Consider the following 18,748-nt stretch of genomic DNA (forward strand, 5'->3'; position numbering starts at 1 on the left):
AGAGAGGGGAAATGAGAATCACTTCGGTGAGGATGTAGATCGGTGTCTTCTCCTTCGAATCTCCAAAGATCAAGAGCTTTGGTTGGGGAGAAAGGAGATCTTGCAAATCTTGTGTTCCTTGAGGTGGCTCTAATGGAGGTGGCTTGGCGGATTTCTTGTGTAATGATTGAGCAACTTGTCCCTTTGGAGAAGAAAGCTATTTATATGGGTGGAGCTTTCGGATCCGACCGTTGGGGACGAATTTCACTTACACCGAAGTTCGGCCAGGATGGCCGGAAGTTCGGCTTCCACCGGAAGTACCGGCCATTCGGGCGGAACTTCCGCCTTTGATAAAAACCACTGCAAAACAAAAGATGGGGCGGAACTTGGGCGGAACTTCCGGTGACCGGAAGTTCGGCCAAGTTCCAGCCAAGTTCGGAAACTTGCGAAAACCTTCTTGGACTATGCTTGAGCCACAAACTCGGAATTCGGAACTTGCCGGAAGTTGGGCGGAAGTTCCGTCGGGCGGAACTTCCGGCCAACTTCACCGGAACTTCCGGTCGGGAAGAAAAGAGCTGAGCCCAAACTGCGCTGAGGAGCTTCTGCTGAACAAGCCAGGTCGGAACTTCCGCCTGCTGGGGCCGGAACTTCCGCCAGTCACAGAAAAACTGCAGAACTTCAGAACAGCTATACCAATTCACCGATCCAAGATAATTTTTGATAGCTTGTACCTGTCTACATCAACACACATAAAAATATACATAGTGTTGACATCAAACACACAAAACCCAAAAGGGCGGGAAATGTTCTTTCACATGTCACATCGACATATCACGTCTGTCCATACTGTCCTATCAAACAATAAAAGCAAAATGCCAAAGTGGTGTTAAACCGTATTCAAAGTCATGGGTTGAATATTTTAGTAGAAGTTTCGCTAAATACAGTAGTTGATGGATTTGTAGAATAGAAAGTAAAAATTATCCCGCGGCGGGCCTGTCGAGGATGCCAACGCCAAGCTCGTGGAGAAGCAGAAGGCGTTGCAGGACAAAGCCGCCAAGAAGTTTGAGGCTGACCCCAAGAAGACTTGCGGGAAGCACCACAAGACGCTTCATCATCGAGAAGTAGAAATCTCTCGAGGCCGACACAAAACAGACGCTAAAAGTGTGTGCGCTTGTCCGTTTGCATCAATATGTGGACATCAAATCGGTTGTACAGGGTCTCCGAATCCTTTTGCGTCGAGGGTATGCCTAGTGGGCCGATGCAATTTTTTTAGAGGTTTAACGTTCCGTCGAGCCATGCCACTGGCGATTACCGCTTCCCGCGCTGGGGCGGTGGTTCCTCCACGCAACCAGTAGATTGGCGCGTTTTCGCTGCCATTTCACGCACGCAAGAAGCGGCTTGTGCGTGATTGGCGTTTCCTGCCCCACCGCGGCTATATATGGTCGATGCCGGCGGGCGAGAAGGGCACACCTTAACCCTACAAAATTTCCATGGCCGAGCACGACCGCACCTGGGCTCGCCTTGTTGAGATGGCCCGACGCGCCTATCTGGATGATCCGAACCTCGCCACCATACATGCGGCGGAGGCGTTCACCGAGAAGTAGACGGCCGCGTATGGCCGCCAAGCCGAGCAGCTGGAGGCGAACACAAAGACGGAGGCAGCGGAGGTGGAAGTTGCGCAGGCTAGGTGACGAGGGTGCTCATTGTCAATGCCCACCTGTAGGGGCTTAGGGTTGACGGAATCCTGCAGGCTAACACGAGACATCGGATACCAAACAGACAGGAAGATAGATTTACCCAGGTTCGGGGCCCTCGATGAGGTAAAACCCTTACTTCCTGCTTGTCTGATCTTGATTATCGAATATATCGGATTACAATGGGGTAGCCGAAGGCTAATGAGTATGATCTCATCGAGAGGCTAACATTCTAATGACCTAGCTCTAGACTTGCGGTGAATCTATCTGTTGTGGTTGTGTGTCCCTCGGTATACCCTCTCCTGCCCTTATATTGCAGGCCAGGTCTCAAGAGTTCTGTCCGGGTTCGACTGTGTTACAAAGAGTTCTACTTCCAATCTTTCCTTGTTTAACGTCTTTTTGCCTTGTTCATCAACACTCCTTCTTCGGGTGAATCTCCTTCTTTGGAACCGATGTATTGGCTCACCTTAGTCGGTGGGTGATCTTCATGGGCCCCTGGTTGGGCCATAGGAGGTAGCATAATGTTGGTTACCCGAAGGGTAATGCCCACATCACAAGGGCTGAGGCGGCGGCGGAAGCTGAGTCGTTGGCGGTGACCATGTTCCAACTGTAGGGGGAGCTTGCGGAGGCCAGGATGGAACTCGCGGCGGCGAGGGTGGTGATGGTGGTGGCGGCCACGGACGCCGTCATCCATGTCGTCGACGACGAGGATGACAACGGCACCGGCTTCTTCCCCGACGACGTGGATGTGAGCGATGTGCAGCGGGCACTGCTCGCGTCTTTCGAGAGCCTCCCTGAGGGCGTCGGGCGTCGTCAGGCTCTAGCGGCGGAGGCGCAAGCGCGGATCGTCCACTAGAACCGCGAGCTGGAGGAGGCCATCGCGGAGAGGGACGAGGTGGGCGGCAAGGGACAGGGCCGGCTACCACGCCAACCTGGCGACGGTCGCGGAGGAAGAGGCGGCGCGCGCGGAGAAGGAGGATATGGCCCGTTTGCGCGTGACGTCGGCGGAGGTCGCGATGCGGGATGTGATGGTGGCGGCGCAGAGAGTCCAATGGGACTTCGCTCTAACCGAGGCCATCGAATGCCAGTGGCGACGCAAGACGGAGGTCGCCCAGATGCACTTCAACAACGGCGCCGGCCCATCGGATCACGCCGACGGCTAGTAGTAGGCCGAGTGATGGCGTGTAAGTACGGTCGTCGTAGTTTTAAGTTAACTCGACTAACCATCTGTGTAAGATGGTTCTTTTGGCCAACTAATAGTTAATGACAAACTTTTTGCTTATATCTATCACTGCTCGGCGCACCCGTATAGAGCCAACGCGAGCGGCGCAATCGCGCCGCAAATACGGAGCATATCTGGCAGTGATTGTGCCTCTGTGAACATGCTAGTCACTATGGGTCAAGCCGTTGGACTTGGATGCAGACACATTTTTCGATCGATCGCCAACGAACGCTCATCGGGTATGTTGGAGATGCCCTAAATTACACATATATTCACGCGGTAATTGCAGGCGCACACGATATTTGTATGGAGTATATGTTTATTTGACCTGGGTATGGAGTATATGTTCTTTATGTGTTTGTTGCATTTACAAGACAACAAAACTTGATCTTATAAGGTGATCTCCACCTTCTCTATCTGGGATTAAACTTCACGTACCTTTCAACTCCTGGTTCCTCCATAGATATTTGGAAATGTATTTGGGCTGAGTCCCACTATTCCAACCGGACAACTCCAAGTTTGAATGATGAGTACTCCTTCCATTCACAAATAAGTGTATATGCGATTTTTTTAAGATAAATTATGAAATGAAATAGACATACATTGTAAATATGTATCTTTCCTCTTTAATTCTTTCACCTCCAATAAGCTAAGTGCATATAGAAAACAAGAAAAATATGTTTTTAATATTATTGGATTTGATTTCCATACGATAAAAGAGAAGCAATTAAAGTGCATTAGAAAGATAGAAATACACTCTTTTATGGATAAAATTTAGAGCTAGATATTCACTTATTTAAGGACAGAGGGAGCAGTACAGAATATTGCTGTGCTCTCTATGCAACGACGCTCAAGTCAGAAGAAGTACAAAATCTTAGAGCATCTTCAGTCGCGTTCCCCAAAGCGTCCCCCAAACCGCGCCGGATCGAGCGTTTGGGGGACGTGTTTTGTTCGTGCCGTCTTTGGGGGACGTCGCTCCCCAGCCGCGTCCCCCAAACGCCGCCCCAATCAGAAATTCAAATAAGTGCATTCAAAAGAGATCGTTCCCGCCGAATCGTCGCGATCAGAGTAGCGGCGATCGATCAAAGTACTGGGCGCGTGATCATATTACAGACCGGTGGTGCATGCAAATTAGAAGAAGGGGAAGGGGTTGGGCGACGGCGTCGTATCCTGAGTCGACGCAGGCCCGTCGAGCACGATGACCTCGTCGCGATCCGCTCTGTTGCTGTGCATGGTGCGTCCGCTCCGTCGCCGACGCAGAGGCCGATGCGGGTGTAGCGAGTAGAAGACGCGTCGGCCTGCTCTTGCTGCGCTGCCGCTGCCGCCGATGCCGCTGCCCGGGCCGCCGCGTCCGCCGCCGCCATTTTGGCTTCGATGTCGTCGAGGATCCGGCCTTTGAAGAAGTTGTGCGCCGCTCGCGTCCGGGGAGACATTCCCTCCGTCGACGTTCTCGGCGAGGGACATGTCGTCCCTGCGTTTCTTGAGCTCCAGCTTCTCCTCTTGCCTCTTGAGCAGCTCCGCCCACCTTTCGTCGTTCTTTTGGGTGCGGGAGAGAAAGGTCGAGGAGACGTCGGCGAGGCATTTCGTGATCGACGCCTGCGTCTTCTCAGACGACGCAGCGTCGGCCAAGGCGGCCTTGGCAGCCTTGTTGCCATGAGGACGCCCTGTCGAAGTTGCCAGCGGCGCGTCCAGATCAATGGCGTCCTTCCCCTTGGACAGCGACATGCGCGTCAACCGCCATTTCTCATTCCCTTTGAGCTTGCTATAGCAATGTATCAGCGCGAACGGCTTATGCCCATCTGAGTTCCTCGCGTAAACCTCCATGGCCCTATCAAACTAACCAAAGGAAGCAGAGTCATTTCATCGAACACAATGTAGGCGCAACGGATTATGGAAGAAAGAGTCGTACCAGTTGGGCGACGTCGGCGCCGCTGTCGCCTCACGCCGTCCGCGTCTACCTCCACGAGATCATCGTCACCGGCACCCTCGTCGTCCTCTTCCTCGCCGCCCTCTTCATCCTCATCGTCATCCTCCTCGTCGTCCTCCACCCCGTCCTCTTCCTCGTCGTCCTCCTCCTCAACCCCGCCGTCCTCCTCAGCACCGGCGCCATCGTATTCGAGCGGACCCCTACGGCCGGTGAAAGGGCCGCCGTCCGGACCGGGTCCTGGCTCGCGCTGCTCGTACGCCGGGGAGTAGAGGTTGTTGGGGTTGAAGCCGCCGTGCGGCAGCGCATCCTGGTAGTGCGGCGACAAGTTAGGCGTCACGCACCCGGGAGTGCCGGAGGGGCCGTCGTTGTAGAAGGCGGATGACGACGGAGAGAAGACTCCCGGAACGTACACCGGCACGTTCGTACTATATGGGCTCGCGTTGGTGGCGGCGATACACCCGGCCAGTATGTGCTGGTGCTGGCGCGCCGCCGGAGCCTTCTTCTCCAGCTCCACCGCCCTCCGTCCTTTCCGCTCCGCCGTCGATAGCTTCCGGTGCAGGAAATCTTGCTGCCATTGATCGTCGGTCCATCCTTCAGGCTTCTTCTTCAAAGCCGGCGCCTTCCGCGGCCTCGCGAACGGCGCTGTCGCCCCTTTCGTTCCATTGCCCGGCGGCTTCTTGGCCGCTTTCTTCGCCATCTTTTTGGGGGCTGCCGGCGGCGCCATGTGGAGAGGGTAGCGCCGGCGGGTGGACGGCGGGATAGGAGAAATGAATCGGCGGTGGGATATGTTTTGGGAGGCCTGAAATGCGCGGCGGTATAGGCGCGATTTGGCGGGAGCGGCGGGATTTGGCGGGAGTGTGAGACGAATTTTCCCTGTGCCGCTGACGGGTCGGCCCCGCCACTCCCCGTCTCGCTTTTCGTTGTGTCCGGCATCCCCGGTGCGTCCCCTGTGGGACGGGACGTGCTCGGGGCGCCGGACACCGTATGGGGGCGCGCCGGACAAAAATGAGCTTTGGGGGACGCGGCTAGAACGCAATTTCTGTCCGACGCGCCCCAAATCCCTTTGGGGGACGCGACTGGAGATGCTCTTAGCTTTCTTACCTACATTAAGTATTGAAGGGCAAGTCATGTCAAAATAAAATTAATCGATGCACTAGACAGCTACTCATATTAAAGATTGCATGGCAAGTCTTGCATGCCTAATATTTTATTTCTCGTATGTAGACAGGGACTCACATCTTCTACAGGGAGATATATCATTAAGAAAACTAGAAGGATACCCCGCGCGTTGCAGTAGGAATTTTTCTGATAACTTTATTTTATAAAAAAATAAAAGGATAGTACGAACATGCATGATTCAATTGACATAAATAGTCAAGAGGCTAACTTAAAAAAAACTAACTTGAAATGGTTATGTAGTTGGCGGCTAAAAGTTGATGATGTGGATAGTTGGATGGCTTAAAAAATAGATGATGTGGCTTGCATGTGGAGTATTAACTAATGAATGTTAGTGAGGGATGACATGGACAATTGGATGGCTAATAGAATGGATGATGTGGATAGCTTGCATGTTAAGATAGACAATTTAAATGATCCTCTAGTGGGATTTTGCTTTATAAGAGGTATATATCTCCCTCCACGCCATATAGTGATGCACCGCCCCTTGCCTCAGTATATTAGATAAGGGTGTGTTTAGTAGCATGCGGACCTTTTTTTTGTATGGACCGGAAAGTAAAACTCGTTTGGGTTCTCTCCCTCTTATGCATGAACTGGGATTTAAAGCACCTCCGAGCCAGGCTCCAGAGAGGAACATCCAAAACGGCGTTTGCTGGGGAGCCTGACTTGTTGTCTTCAGACGGCTGCACGCGTCGGGAAGGGAGACGGAAACGTCGCGTCCCTTCAGGAACACGCATCATAACTAGCCTCACTTCCCCCTATTCTTCCTCTCACTCGCCTCTTCACTCTCATCCCCCCCCCCCCCCCCCCCACACACACACAAACAAACTGTCGCACCACCAGGGCGGTTGCCCTACCGGCGACAAATCCGCCGCATCGTTGCAAAGAGGAGCAGCGGGACCGGAGGAGGAGACGACGGCGAGAACCACCGCGACCTCGGCCACAAGCTACACCCCGCTCTTGACCTGCATCTCGACGTCGAGCGCGACCTCGACGCCATCCTCGACCTGAACAATGGCGGTAAGCTCCCCTTCCTCTTATCTTCGTCGTCGTTCTGTAACAACACGTCGTGCTTGACCATTTCTTACGACATGCAGATTAGATCTGCTAGGATTTCCATTAGGATTGGGTGTGGATAGACGATTTCTTGTTGTTTGTCATGATTGTTTGTTATTAGTGTTGATTGATTGATGTTCACGATTGTGATTTGCTTAGATCTGTTAGTGTTGGGGTTTTACATGTTATGATTGTTGTGCCAAAGATTAAGCTGAGTAACCCTAGTTTATTCAGACTCGAGCGCAAGACGAGTTGTACGAGTTGAAGAATGAGGTTGCTATGCTCAAGAATGTGCAGAGAAATCAAGCACAAGTTATGAGGTCCAAGAAACAGGAATGGGAGGCAGAAAGAAAGGCATTGATGGCCGAAAAGAAAAAGTTTAGTATCACATAAACGATCGTCTCAATTTAATTTTGCAAACATGGAAAAGCTCAAGAGGATCGGGACTATTTGTGATGAGTGATGAATGTGTTGGATATGTAGTGTAGGAGGTTCTTCTAATGGTTGAGCTAGATAGCATTTGTAATGTACACTGCCCTCTATTTGAGCTGGTAATTGTGTTGTCTGTGAGTGAACTAGGCCGATGTTTATATCCAGGGATCATACTATGGAGAGATGATTGATCAAAACCTGTGGCATGACTGAACATGACCATGCCATTGGTTCTAATCAAACATCTCTTCCATATGTCCTCATACTATGAGACCTATGTTATCTTGCTTTGCATGCTTTTGCTTCTTCAATGGTGCTATCCAACTGCGTGCATTGGCCAATGATTCAAGCATGGCACTATGGAAGGCAAGGTGTTTCCCTCAAAGTTAGTCGTGTATGCCACATTCCTTTCACACTAGACTTAGTTTAGGAATGATCCTTTGCCTACTGTGTGACCCAATGTATGAGGCTTGTTTTTGTTTTTCTTCTGCATTGGCCAATGATTCAAATATGGCACTATAGAAGGCAAGGTGGTGCCGGACAGGGTGTTTCTACACCCGGGTGCATATGCACCCTTTATTTGAAACATATATTAAATATATTTAAAAATGTTAGAAAAATACAAATAAAAATTCCTTGTGTATACATTGACATGTTACATGCTTACAAAGTTGTTTCAGCAAAAACCGATATGTTTCATGCCTTGTGCAAAAAACACAAATCTTAGGTGCTAAAATAGTCTATTTTTTTAGACATTATTTGTCTTTTTTACGCGGGGTACAAAAAATGTTGGTTTTATGTGAAAATTTACGTGCACGCATAGAACATGTCCCTCTACATGCTAAATTTTTTTCCTAATTTTTTTACTGTTTGGAAATATGTTTTATACATACCAGGTGCATATGCACCCGGGATCAGATTTGGTTTTCCAGGTGGTGCCCTCAAACTTAGTCGTGCGTGTCACATACCTTGCACACTACACTTAGTTTGTGGCCACTCCCTATTCATGTCGTGTGATCCAATGTATGAGGCATGTTTTAGTTTTTTTTCTGCATTGGTTAATGATTCAAATATGACAGTATGGAAAGAAGGGTGCTGCTGTCAACACTGGTAGGAAACAAGTTATAGGTGGCATGCCTTTATGTGGCGCACCAAATTCCCATGCTCCACGTAATAATATTATGTGGCGCGTCTGCTCACATGCGCCATTAAAACAGAGCATTTATGTGGTGCACTGAAGCTGCATGCGCCACATAAATATGGTGGGTCCCACGCCCAATCATTGGTTTCGCTATTTCTGAGGCGCATGGGTTGACGTGCGCCACAAAACTACACCTTTATGTGGCCCACCCCGCAACGTGCGCCACATAAATATGATATTTAGTGGCGAATTCAGCCTGGTTGATGGCTCCCAAGTGTAGGAGATCAATTGTAGGAAAAGTCGAGAATGAACCGGCGGGCATGTGCTCCAGGCTGAACTCCTTCTTTCATTGGCTGAAGGGAGAGGTGGTCCTGCTACCGTGTTTGCAATTTTTCTGAAACAATGTACAATACAGCTGCAAAATACTACTACTCTAGATGGGACCCGAAACTGAGGAGAGAGGGAGAGCGAATTAAAACATGGTCAGTGTCAGACGTCTTCCCAGATTCCTCTCTCTCCTCCGAAACGTCTCCCCCCAACCATTTTTCTTCTCTTTCTCCTCCGTGAGTGCAAGGTAACCGCCTCCCCTGAGCGAGTCAGCGCGTGTTGGCCGTCACAAGGGCGACGGCGTGGGTGCCCGACAAGGTCCGCGCATTTCCTTGAGAAGACAACAACTTCGCGTGCTCGTCTCTCATCTCTCGTCGGTTGGCCTTTGCGGAGCGAAGGGAAGACACATCAGTTGTCCATCTGCGCGATGGCGGCACCCGCGGACACTGTCGACGACGTGCCCTCTGAAAATCAAGCTGTTGGTGCGTGGTTGATAAACACTAGTAGCTGGGCCGCCCCCTGGGGCGGCTCCTAACCGGCCAGGTGCAGCCCAATCACGGTACAGCTCCTCCTTACTGGTCCGCTGCAGCACACTTCAGGTTCTGGTCGTTTTTTTTTTCTTTTTTAACCCAAGTCTCCGATTGCAGGTTCAACTTAGCATAAGATATTTTTAAAGCAAACTACCAACCATGGGAAAATTAGATTGAATTTTCCCACTATTTTGTGAGTGATGCCTCTTAGTAATTCACCAGGTAGCCAAGTCGCACAACATTTCACAAGTATAAAAACATTATTGATGCAGAAAATGTGTAGCAGCTTGTAGAGTATTCCATATTGTATCAGGCTGGGTGCTACTGAACTGAATAAATCAATATTTTACATATACGAGAATAAATACCATTTTAAACAAATGCTAATGCTAACATAAAACATGAAAAGGAAGTACAAGGGAAAGAAGTACAAGGGAATCGTGCAAAGATGGTTTAGCTCACAACTTCCGAAGGCTTGAAGCATTCTAACGTAATATCTCACTCTGATCTGGACTGTCTCAGACCTGCTTGTGTTCATATTTGTTCCTTGGGTACTACTATTTCCATCCTAGCTGTCTAGCATCCTGGGTGTGGAATGCTGTTTTGCTCTGCCTGTGCATGTGAAGAACAAAGATAACCAAAAGACCTGATACAAGGCAAAAGATGATGCAGTCAATGCTGGGCTGCTGGCTATGGTACTCATGATTCATGAACCTACAACAAGAAATGAGTAGAACAAATTTAAACCAAAACGAAAAGTTTAGCATTCTTACCAAATTCATATGTTTGCAAGCTTATTGTGTATTGAGTATCAACATTGTATGACAATGGGGCTATATGCAGTCTGACTGTCTGCTTGCAAATTATGGTATATACAAGACGTAGAGTAGTATTCATGCTAGAGGAGCTTGGATCAAGACACTTATCACGGATCAGATGAGCTCACAGCAGTACAATACTACATATACAGAGAATCAAATGTATTTTGTTTCGAGAAGATTTACCCAATGTAACAAAAGATGATACAGCCCTATGCATAGTGCATACTTGTTAGCTCACATGTAGATATATTCAAGAGCAATAATTAATCCAGCAGAAATAAGATGATAAGAGGTGGGTCGTAATCATTCAAAACCTTACTATTTCACCTTCCCCAGAGGCATACTAACGAATCTAGCTAGCATTCCTAAAGGAAAAAAAAGGATAACTCTGCATCCCTTGATTAATTCAGTTCATCAAGCAGTGAATTAGACGTCCTTAAACTTAAATTAGAGAATAACCATTATACATTGTAATCATATGCTCAGGAAAATTTATAAAAAAAAATTGAACATCTAACTGATGTTTTTACTGCTAACAACATAGCATAACACAAATTTCAATGCCGTTTAAGGAATTGACTAACATATATACTCAAGCTCTATGAATACTATACAGATAAAGAGTGCATGAAACCACACATTCCTTTCACTTAGTGAATCGACGACACAAATACATTCGACGAGTCTCTGTAGTATAGGCAGTGTTGTGCATTTGGAACATATTCAGAGTACTACATTAACGGTGCAATAGTTTGTGGTTGATTAAACTGAAATGGCACAAACAAATCTTATAATGATGCATTAAAAATGAATGACATAACGATGATCAATCTTGATGTACGGATTCTTCGTGGGTCTACAACTTCAAAAATTTATGCCTTTATCAACATAGACGTAATTTCAGCAAGAATACAAGACGAATTTGTATGCAATCCTGATTTGAGGGGGTACAATATACTATTTAGTCCCATACCCGACTGTGGTGTAATTAAGTAAAGCGCCGACGTATAGGAACATAAAAACTAAGAACCTAACATGAATGTATATTGGAACATACAAACTATTTTTAAGGTAGAATTACATAGAAAATCTATCTGGCAGTAATTTCAGTCCGTCGCATATGAATAGGAAGCGGAGAAACATCCTGAAGCTTCAGTCCAGAATTAGAACTGGTATGTTTATATGTCAAGAAAGGACCATCCGGCCAAAACACTCAAGTAAAGGTAGTGAAGCGTAAGCATAACCTGTGTTATGTATCTATGACATCCCGGAAAAAATAGCTTTTGAAACATGTGAAGAGTGTAAGGGGTTCTGGGGATGGGAGCTAACCTAAAGCGCACCAAAGAAAACTGCTGAAGCCTCGTGCATCAATGCTAGCTGTTGTCATCATCGGTGTAAGCATGATTGTCAAAAAACCCATGCAACCAGTCCAAATAGAATCCATCTCAGGTAGTAGAAGCTATCTTGCTATCTTCAGGAATCTCCCAACTGATTTGAAAGACCATGGGTGATGAATAGGAATAATATGGCTGCTGCCTTCTGAACGTGTCCAAGCAGGTTGGCCAGCTGCCTAATTCAACACATCCTAACACCAAAAAAGTACACTGATAAGATCCCGTTGGGAAAAAATAGGGGCGAGTAATTTTGACTCAGGATAAATACTTCAAATGATTTCCCACAGCCAAGATGAACCAAGAATAATCTATTATAGCCCTTGAAATTTTAGTTCAGGTTATTCTATGTATTACAGTTTCTGGAATGATTGGGACACAATCAATACTAAATTAATGTTGTCAGCAAGGTGTACATTACCTAGGTTGGAAGAGAATATCAGTGTACTATTTACAGTAAGTGCATATGCTTATTTGGACTATGGAAGCGCAGCGTGCAAAGAGGCGTTAGCTTAATTACATGAAAAATTAAAATACATAAAAACATGATGTGCTTATTTGATTTCCAGTGTGCATAGAAGCAAGAGGGATATCCATACGTACATAGTGTCCGACAGGATCAATATGCATGCACATTTACAAAGGTAGATGGTGATAGCCTTGACAAACTGCGTGACAAACCTGTATGTGTACATGCCACTTTTGTCAACTAAAAACAAGGTCATGCTCTTGGTAAGGCTAGAGAAATACTAATGCCACAACAAGGAATTAATGCACTAAGTTAAGATAACCCAGCTCAGGAGGTCCAGTTGAGGTAATAAAATGCCACATGCATCACTTGATGCAGAGGCAGGGAAAATCTCTATTTCGAAAAAAAAGAAGCTCCGGCTCAAACTTCACAAAAACACTCCCTATTTTTGTGACTCTGGTTCAACAAGCAGATAGAAAAAATTCCCAAATTAAGCACGATTATTTCATGAGTCCAGGTGTTACATAGTACCTGTCTACTACTGTTTGAATAATTACATGTTGTTAAGTGGAGGAGAAAAGATCAAACCTTCTTCTAATGAGTACTTTGGAGTGTCAGATAAATAATTCAACTAATTTAGAGATAGAAATAAAAGAATAGAAACAACACTCTTTTGAGCCCAATCCCTTCATCAACCAGTTAGACATGAACATAAAATTAAACGTAATCAGCATGCTCTTGTATCAGTCAACATGTATGAAGATTCTTGTGCGTACCAGCAAGAGGAACACATAATTGATAGATAAGATGGCGGTGAAAAAGAAAATGTGAAACAATTTGTGAAACACCATGTGGGAAGCATAGAGTCAGCTGGAGGATTGACAAAACGGCCCTAGCCTATGTTGCGAGGGCAGCGGCGATGCAACTGAGATATTAGAACCTGAAATTCGAACCTGTCCCTCCGATTTTTGGGAAGCTAAACCAAATGGAATGGTGGAGCAGCCTCAAAATCCTGCAAAAGGTATCCAACCAAATATTAGAATCTTCAGTGTCCACTTTCCAGCAATACATATAGCATATTTGGTCTAGTAAGTACTTTTCTTTTCGAGAAACAAACAATTTTAATACGATGAGTACATAGAGATGTAGCATATATATATCAAGAAAACAGAGTTTGACTACTCCAAGATGATGCTATATCATTATCATGCATAAAGGGATATTTTTCTTTATCAGATGGTGCTATGCATTATTATTCCTGGAGTCATCAAGCATTCAAGCTTTGGCATATTTTATTATCTTCCGTATATGCAGCAATATGTTTAGTCTGCCACACAAACCATGACATCAAAAGGCATTAAAAAAAAACTTGATTTTGTTCACTGGAATTTCTTTACCTCATTCTCTTCTTTCCCAGATCTGAAGAACTCATGCTTATATCTGGAGGATAGAGAGGAGCGGGACAAGACTGAATGAAATTTCTTGAGCTGCTTTTTCAGAATTTTCGCTATTAGAAATCAACATCGTCAGAGTCATATTGTAGAGTTCCTCATCTTTAGTCTGCTCACAATACACATATGGGCAGCAGGAAACATGACAAAGCAGGCAATAAAAAAGTCAATGCAAGCAGCAATTGCAATTCCACGCAACACTGATATACTAAGCATGAATTGTGAATAATCAATTAACCTCACATAGGCCAAGAATTTATAAATTCAGTGGACGAAAACGAATAAAACATACATTGTACAACCCACCAACTGCTTTGACATTGATTTTTACCCAAGACCCTGCATGAAACCACAGTACACATTCAATTCAGTTTGTTTAAATGCTTGGTTTGACATGTAACGCAATGCCCACATGACAAAAAATATGTGGGTGTCTATGGCTGAACAAAATGATCGGTGCCTTTCATTTTAACATACCATATGTGTTTTCTTATGGTGTTTTAGCAGGTGTCGAGTTCTTTTTGTCTCCATTAAGTCTCCATCTCTACATGAAAAATGAATGGGCAGTCATGAACTCAATCCAAAATAGTAAGCACACAAAGATTTCATACATCTTGTTGTCCCTCTCTAGCACCAACACCTCTAACTGCCAATTCAGTTGCTAAAGATTCCTTTGCAGCTTCTTCCTGTAAAAGTAAGGAAGAAAGCAGCAATCAGTTAGACACTCTAGTCAGACTAAGAACTGCCTCATGTTGCTAGAGATAACAATAGTTACCTCTAGGTATTATTTGTTCATTTCTTACCAATTATCCTTTCGTACTATGTCGCTTCCTCATTGTGAAGATATCCATCAACCTAAAAATTAATGGAGCGTCAGAGATCCCTAATAACATATGTCGACACTTCCAGGTTCAAATACAGCAACAATTAGTCTGAAAAGTATGTTCAACAGATGTACGAGAAAGGTACCCACATCGTCAATATCAGAAAAACTTTCTGGATTAGCATTAGCTTTACCGCTTTCACAGAAGGATACCAAATAGCATTCAAAAGATGATCAATAACCATCCACTTGCCAATGTGAACTCAAAAGGGGTCAGGTTAACTGAACTGGGATCAATATTGGTTTCACCAAAGCAGTGGACGAATCGACATGGAGACCTGCTCTTCTCAACAGCGGATGATGCACGGGTCATTGAGGAGACCACCGGGGTAACAGCGGAGAGATCAGGAGCCTAGAAAAAAGAGGAGACGAGAGAGGTTCCAGAGCGTTGGGGCGGGCGGTGGTACCTGTCGGCGACGGCATCAGAACGGTGGCGCCACAGGAGGCAGGGTAGAGGGCACAGATAGAGGACACGCCGTCGATGGCACCAGAATCGCCCATGGCTCAGGGACGTGGATGGACTCGGACGTAAACTGCATCTTCCCCCATTCCTTAGCCAGCTGCCTTCCTCTCTGTGTTGCAGCAACGGGGGACGGCGGAGGCGGCGCAGAAGCGCTCGTCGACGAGAAAGAGAAGAGGGAGAGTGGTGCAGAGAAGAGGGAGAGTGGTGCGCCTGGCGAGAGAGGAGGGGAGTGGAGCCGCCGCCAGGGAAAATGGTACGGGAGAAAGGGTAGGGTTCGGGGGGGGGGGGGGCTTGAGAAGAGAGGCTCTCGCTCGCAGTACATCGAGTCGTGTTGTCCTGCAGTACAGATGCAGTACAAACTGGCCAGGCAGTACATCTACTACAGTACCAAACGCGAGCGCCCCACGGGGCTGTCGTGGAGAGCCCTGGGATAGGGCAAAGGGGGTTGCACTTGCTTGATCTCAATTCTGCCCCTGTCTTCCTGCATGTACATTTCCTGACAGGGATAGCTTGATGGGTTCTTGATTTCTTGATGTGATTTTGTGGATGCAGAGCGCGTGTCTAGGCTGAATCGGAGCCTCGCCGCGAGCCAGGAGGACCTGGAGCGAGCGGACGAGGCGGCAGCGCCGGCACCCGTTGCCCTTGCCAAGGACCTCAACAAGCTACATGGGCGTGGAAGCTGGTCTACAGCTGGGCGTTCTCATCGCGGACCCTCGACAAGCAGCCAGCTCAGCGCGCGGACCAAGCCCCCACGGCGCCCCTGCGCTCACCGCGGTGGCAGCGGAGCTCGACGAGCAGCCAGGTCAGCGGAGCTCGACACCTCCTCCACGCCCAGCGCTGCCGCGTCCGGCGTCTCCCTCATGTGTGCTCACCCGCGTGACATGCTCCCGTCGGCAGCTGCAGGACCAGCTGTAGTTGTTGGTTGCTGTTGCAGGAAGAGAGAGAGAGTTAAGTGGGGAGGGTGATGAATTACTCTCCTATGCGCGGGCCCAGGATAATATACCCACTAATTATTCAACTTTACAGGAAATATACCCTGTTACTATACCGGTCCCAGTGCAAACGTGGACCAATGGATATTGGAGTTGCGGCAGGAGCAAATGCCGCCCGGTTCTATAAGTCCACACTCATCAATTGTAGTACTTTTCAATAAAGAAATATTGTCGAACCCACGAGGAGCTGAAGGTATTGGTTAGCAAAATAACAAGAAAGCAGTAACAATAAAGTAATGGTTTTGGTGTTTTGGATTTATAGTTTACAATAAAAATAAAGTGCGGAAAGTAAATAGAAAATAAGTAAATGCTCTCAATGAGAGGAAAGCTCAATCCTCTATGCAGCAAGAGGACAAGCTAAAGTGTGTGTGCTTATATGAGACAAAGGTTCCCGAGAGTGGCATGGATTCACTAGCATCTAAGTTCTAGATAACATGGTAAATATTTTGTCAACCTTTATTCAATTAGGGATGGAGCCTTAATTAGGTGCAGCCATAAGCATGTGCAAATACACCCCTTATGATGGGTTCTAGAGCCATTTTTATGTGCAAGTATAAGAATCATTAAGACATAAATGTTCCATCACGACCATAAGATTTAGGGTCCCCGACATAAACCACTCTAATGCAACCCATAGTGTTGGAAGACGGTTTCTGTCATTTCGACCTCTCCAACACTAATGCATTACATCAAAGTGCAGTGCTATGAGCCTATATAGATGAAGTAATATACAGTCGACGTTTGCATACAACCATCATAGAACAACATAAAGATTAAAAAAACTTGACCAAACACTAATTGCACACATATAAAATTATAGCTAGATCATCCTATACCCTCAGGAACTATACCCTCAGGAACGTTTAGTTATCTAGTTAGTGATTTATTAGAATTCGACATCCACTTATAAAAGGCTTACATCTAATTTAACCGAAAATAAATAAAGACGGCTGCCAGTACGTTGGCCCCTACCCGTCTACTCCTCCCGACGCTGAGGTCGTCCCCGTCGATAGTTCTGTAGCCTATTACGTGTACGCAATTCCTAAGACCATGTTTGTATTCGGTTTTGGTATGTGTAGATTGCTTCCTTGCTTGGCAAGGCTACGTGTAATGTGCTATATAATGACAAGAGCCAATCGCCCAGATTGTTGCATTTCCCTCATACTTTTCCACGTCGCATACACTATCAGAGCAGATCACATCTGCCTAAAACCCTAGATCCAATACCTCCTCAACAAGGGAATCCAGTGCAGAGCACCGGCCAAACCCCACGATTACCAGATCGGGCCGCAGTCCTCCACCGGATCTCGCAGGTCAGGGCGTCGCCATGGGCGCCACACCCCTCCTCCTCAACGCCTCCCGCCGGAGATCCTCAGGCGCCGGCCTGGAACAGCCGCGCCGCCCTGCGCCCCGAAGTCGACCTCTCACCTCCTCCCGTGAGGAACCGTCGGGAAACGTCTCCCCTGCCCACCATCAGACGACGGGGTGGGCGCCGCCACCGCCACCGGGGAGGGCAGCGGCGGCGGCCAGGATGGCGGCGGACGGCGGCTGACTAGGGTTCGACGGGTGGTTCCCCTGGAGTCGCTCGGGAGGGGAGCGACTCGGGAGGGGATCGACCGCTCTGGTAGTAGAGGACCTCTATAGGAGTTACAAATGATGTGGATATGGATTTGAATGTGAATAATCCAACGGCAGGTTTGTATTTTTTTAACATATCAACACTTTCATTTACCTAGAATCATAGTTACACCTGCAAGTGATAAAACTACAATAGAATCTGGTGGATCATTGAGCCACACCTTCTCACATGATCTCCTAGCTAACCTCGCTAATTCATAATTCACACAATTGGCTGCACAATGAGAATGTTCAAAAATAATCTTCATGAATTTTGCAGCTAGGTGATAACAATCATCGAATATTCGAATATAGCTGCTACAGGACCGAGAGAGCTTCCCTCCGTCATCGAGTTGAGAGCTTCCAAACAGTCGGATGATAGGATACAGCCGATCGTCTGAGCTATGACCAATCCTTCTTTTAGAGCATGTGCCTGCGCATCTAGGACCACATTTATCTAGAATTTGTTGCGGCAACGAAAGAACCCTTGTTGTCCATGATCACTACTCATGTCGTTCCTCTGAGCATATTCTGGCCAAAAGACCCATCAACATTGATCTTAACATGGTCCTGCAAAGGACGCGTCCAGCCGCCTCGTTTAGCTTTGGGTTTTAGCGAATTTGTAGCAAAGAAATTAGCAAACAAGGCATCGATGGCCCTTGCCATCCTTCTCGGATCTTGTATCTTCCTTCCGTTGGTCACTTGTCGACGAGCCCATCATAGATACCAACTTGTGACAGCAATCAGTTCTCGTAGTGCAGGTTTGCATTTTAATGGTTAACACAATTTCGAATACCTGCCTGTTGGCCTTACTACCTTTTCATAGGTACATATACAGTACAGAGAATTCACAATATTATAAATGCTGATGGTACATTTCGATTGACAAATCTAGGTAGTCTTGTCTATGTTAGTGGTCCAAGTTTCAAGTCTTCTAAAATAGCGAACATGTACAAACACCACGGAAGAACTTTACTTAACTTCAGAGACAAACTTGACGCCAAGAACCAAAACCACAATCATGACCCAAATTACCCAAATGTACAATGTTAGAACAATTCACCATCATTCTCGTAGGAAAAAGAACAATCATTGATCGTCAGCAAGTTCAAACCAGAAACTCTACTCGTGTACTTTTGTTCCAACCCCTATAAATGTCCATCTGTACAACACAAAA

At 46.8% G+C, this 18,748-nt stretch overlaps 1 long non-coding RNA gene across 1 annotated transcript; it reads right to left on the reverse strand.

The window, feature by feature from the left end:
* Nucleotides 1-13,568: 13,568 nt before the first annotated feature.
* LOC124651473 lies at nucleotides 13,569-14,625 on the reverse strand. The gene is made up of 4 exons (XR_006987415.1): nucleotides 14,392-14,625; nucleotides 14,228-14,302; nucleotides 14,094-14,160; nucleotides 13,569-13,955 (listed from the first exon to the last, which is right to left on the reverse strand). It is a non-coding gene; the product is annotated as an uncharacterized LOC124651473 (long non-coding RNA).
* Between the last annotated feature and the right edge of the window lie 4,123 nt (nucleotides 14,626-18,748).

The sequence above is a fragment of the Lolium rigidum genome, chromosome 5 (assembly GCF_022539505.1).
Source record: "Lolium rigidum isolate FL_2022 chromosome 5, APGP_CSIRO_Lrig_0.1, whole genome shotgun sequence".
NCBI classification, from domain to species: domain Eukaryota; kingdom Viridiplantae; phylum Streptophyta; class Magnoliopsida; order Poales; family Poaceae; genus Lolium; species Lolium rigidum.